This window comes from Sinocyclocheilus anshuiensis, unplaced genomic scaffold (assembly GCF_001515605.1).
Source record: "Sinocyclocheilus anshuiensis isolate Anshui unplaced genomic scaffold, SAMN03320099.WGS_v1.1 scaffold1632, whole genome shotgun sequence".
NCBI classification, from domain to species: domain Eukaryota; kingdom Metazoa; phylum Chordata; class Actinopteri; order Cypriniformes; family Cyprinidae; genus Sinocyclocheilus; species Sinocyclocheilus anshuiensis.
Window position 1 is genome coordinate 25888 of NW_015558674.1, and position 4380 is coordinate 30267.

The following is a 4380-nucleotide window of genomic DNA, read 5'->3' on the forward strand; positions in this document are numbered from 1 at the left end:
TAAAGTTCTTAGCAATGCATATTACTAATCAAAAATTAAGTTTTGATATATTTACGGTAGGAAATTTACAAAATATCTTCATGGAACATGATCTTTACTTAATATCCTAATGATTTTTGGCATAAAAGAAAAATGTATAATTTTGACCCATACAATGTATTGTTGGCTATTGCTACCTCAGCGACTTAAGACTCCAGGGTCACAAATGTAATGCGCTGCCCTCCTGCACAAGAGCAGCTGTCCAGAAAACCAATAATCAATCATCAGTCAATGGTTCTGTGTATTTAACAGCTAAAGATACTCAAAACAGTTCCAGAGTTCAGTAAATCTTCATCAATTGTGTTACGTTACACAGATCAGCTCTCAAAACAACTGCTCAGAGACGCGCTTCAAGCTCACGGACAAAAACTGAACCCGTCTGTGCGTGACTTTCATTACGCTTCAAATGCACTTCCTAAGAGACCTAACGGGAGATGAACAACAGATGCAACAGACTAAATTCAAATATTTTGTGCAAAGAGTGAAACATATGTGTGGTAAAAATGCACATTAGCATAAGATGATTAAAATAACTGATCTGTAAAACGCATCCTGGTGATGCCAGATGACTTATTTCCTAACGGGAACCGGGACTGGAGCTGACATTTACGTTCTAGAGCATCTTCTGGGTGCACTTGCACATAAAACTACAGAACAGAAAACTACTGGGAACAAACACACAAGTTTTCCCAAGATATACAGAAAAAGGTGATGAAACAAAGCATTTAATCTTATAATCTAATGCAACAAATGTGATTTTGTATCAGGGAAATGATTAAATTAGATTCACTCCTGCACAAAATTACCAGAATAAAGTTAATAAAAAGTGTCTATTTGACTGGACGAGAGACCTCAAAGGCAAAACCAGGACTTATTTACAAATGTAATTTATAATATTTTCGCTTGCCTCCCTTTTTTCCTATCATGCAGTCTAAAACTATGGAGGCACGCTTCCACCACATAATTGCAATTTTTATCTCACAATTTGGGCATTTTTCCAATTTTCCTATAGTTTATCCCTCACAATTCAGACTTTTTGTTCAGAGTTGCGAGCTGTAAAATCAAATTGCGAGCTGTAAACAGAATTGCGAGATGTAAAATTCAATTGTGAGCTGTAAACAGAATTGCGAGGTGTAAAATCGAATTGCGAGCTGTAAACAGAATTGCGAATTGTAAACAGAATTGCGAGTTGTAAACAGAATTGCGAGTTGTAAACAGAATTGCGACTTGTAAACAGAACTGCGAGATGTAAACAGAATTGCGAGATGTAAACGCAGAATTGCGAGATGTAAACGCAGAATTGCGAGATGTAAACACAGAATTGCAAGCTATAAAATTTAATTGTGAGCTGTAAACAGAATTGTGAGCTGTAAACAGAATTGCGAGATGTAAACAGAATTGCGAGATGTAAACGCATAATTGCGAGATATAAACACAGAATTGCGAGATGTAAACGCAGAATTGCGAGATGTATACGCAGAATTGTGAGATGTATATGCAGTATTGTGAGCTGTAAACAGAATTGCGAGATATAAATGCAGAATTGCGAGATGTAAACGCAGAATTGTGAGATATAAACGCAGAATTGCGAGATGTAAACGCGGAATTGCGAGCTGTGAACTCGAATCGCGAGATGTAAAATTGAATTGCGAGCTGTAAACAGAATTGCGAGATGTAAAATCGAATTGCGAGCTGTGAACAGAATTGCGAGCTGTGAACAGAATTGCGAGCTGTTAAACAGAATTGCGAGCTGTGAACAGAATTGCGAGCTGTAACCTCGAATTGCGAGCTGTAAACAGAATTGCGAATTGTAAACAGAATTGCGAGTTGTAAACAGAATTGCGAGTTGTAAACAGAATTGCGACTTGTAAACAGAACTGCGAGATGTAAACAGAATTGCGAGATGTAAACGCAGAAACAGAATTGCGAGCTGTGAAGAGAATTGCGAGCTGTGAAGAGAATTGCGAGCTGTAACCTCGAATTGCGAGCTGTAAATAGAATTGCAAGCTGTGAACAGAATTGCGAGCTGTAACCTCGAATTGCGAGCTGTAAACAGAATTGCGAGATGTAACCTCGAATTGCGAGCTGTAAACAGAATTGCGAGCTGTGAACAGAATTGCGAGCTGTAACCTCGAATTGCGAGCTGTAAATAGAATTGCAAGCTGTGAACAGAATTGCGAGCTGTAAACAGAATTGCAAGCTGTGAACAGAATTGCGAACTGTAACCTCGAATTGCGAGCTGTAAATAGAATTGCGAGATGTAAAATCGAATTACGAGCTGTAAACAGAATTGCCAGATATAAATCGAATTACGAGCTGTAAACTCAAATTGCAAGCTGTGAACAGAATTGCGAGCTGTACACAGAATTGCGAAATGTAAAATCGAATTGTGAGCTGTAAACAGAATTGCGAGCTGTGAACAGAATTGTAGAATTGCGAGATGTAAAATCGAATTACGAGCTGTAAACAGAATTGCCAGATATAAATCGAATTACGAGCTGTAAACTCAAATTGCAAGCTGTGAACAGAATTGCGAGCTGTACACAGAATTGCGAAATGTAAAATCGAATTGTGAGCTGTAAACAGAATTGCGAGCTGTGAACAGAATTGCGAGCTGTAACCTCTAATTGCGAGCTGTAAACAGAATTGCAAGCTGTGAACAGAATTGCAAGCTGTGAACAGAATTGAGAGCTGTGAACAGAATTGCGAGCTGTGAACAGAATTGCGAGCTGTAACCTCGAATTGCAAGCTGTAAATAGAATTGCGAGATGTAAAATTGAATTACGAGCTGTAATTCTACTGGGAAACCCAACAAACCCTGCAATTTGTGTGTTTCTGCGGTGTGTGTATGTAATTAATGAATGAGCTATTTTAAGCGGCAGCTGCACTGTCTATTTTAGAGCTGCGCTCACTGCAAACACGCAACGCTCCACGACATTTGCTTTCTTTGATCCAACCGCTCCCACATTTCTCTTCATAATCACGAGGATGAGATCTGGAATATGATGCAGTAACGTCACGCATTCAACACAGATGCAGAAAGACACTCCAGAAATGCGACACTGGCGTTATTGTGTTACATGAGGAAACATCACACACACACACACACACACAGGCAGCGGTCATACTGTTGTAGCACGGCAAGCAACCAACAGATACAGAACGTCCTGGTTTGTAACCATAGCGACTGGCAGGACTGGGCGGTATGATGGGATATAGAGACAGTTGGCAGATTAAGCTGTATTTGTGGGCAGGACAGCGATTTACATTTGGAAGTGATGAAGAAACATGGATTAATGTGAAAAACCTCAAGAAGGGGTGTAAATAAAGCACAGATTAGTTAGAAAATGTGAATATGGCTCATCCAATCAGAATTTAGAGAACTATCTGTTTTTATATACATTATATATTACAAGTTACAACCCATTAATACTTCAGATTTGTAATACTTAAGAAGTTTATCTATTTTATATCTATTATATATAGATAGATAGATATAAAATATCTATCACTAAAATATATTAATGTATAAAAGTGACAATGTATTATTTTATTATTATTTTTAATTTCAATAACATACATATAAATATATATTATTGTTAACACAACATTCATTTAATAATATAGTAGATTAATGTTAAATGTTAATAACAATAATATTTATTATATATTAAATGAAATATAATAAATATATATTATATAAATATATATAAATTATATATTACTATAAATATTTAATATATATTTAATAATTATTATTATTATTATTAAAATTACTACATTTGTTATTATTATTATTATTATTATTAAATGTATTCATAAATGTTTAATTGTAAATATTTAATTCACTGGGTTATATATACAGTGCACAGCATAAATGAGTACACCCCCTCTAAAACTTAAATTCAGCAATTACTCTTTACTTACAAGACATGTTAGGGTTCTTTGGAGATGTAATGTTCCAACAAGCCTGCTTGATCAATTACCAAAGAAGAATGCCAAAATTATTCAGCAAAATAAGATTTTCTTAACAAAGTGATACCCTGAAAGTTACTAAAATTAAAAAGTGTATAGGTTTAAGGCTATTTTTGATCAACAAGTAAGTATGTTGAACCAAAACAAGTAATTTCCTGAAAATTAAATGTGTTATATAGCCCACTGAATCATACTCAGACTTAATGCTGGCAGCAGTGGAACCACTCGGGAGAGAACTGCCAGGTGACTTATTTCTTAGCATAAAAGAGGACAATGGTAAAAGAGGAATACCAAATTATTGTTTTAAGTGTGAAAATATAGCAGAAGTAGCACCAACATTCAAAAACAATGGACTTGTGATAAGGC

The 4380-nt window shown here is 35.7% G+C and overlaps 1 protein-coding gene across 1 annotated transcript in view; it reads right to left on the minus strand.

The window, feature by feature from the left end:
• The window catches only part of LOC107681263 (R3H domain-containing protein 2-like), an 80992-nt gene that overhangs the window by 18406 nt on the left and 58206 nt on the right, over window positions 1–4380 (minus strand). The gene's annotated exons all lie outside the window — the stretch shown is intronic.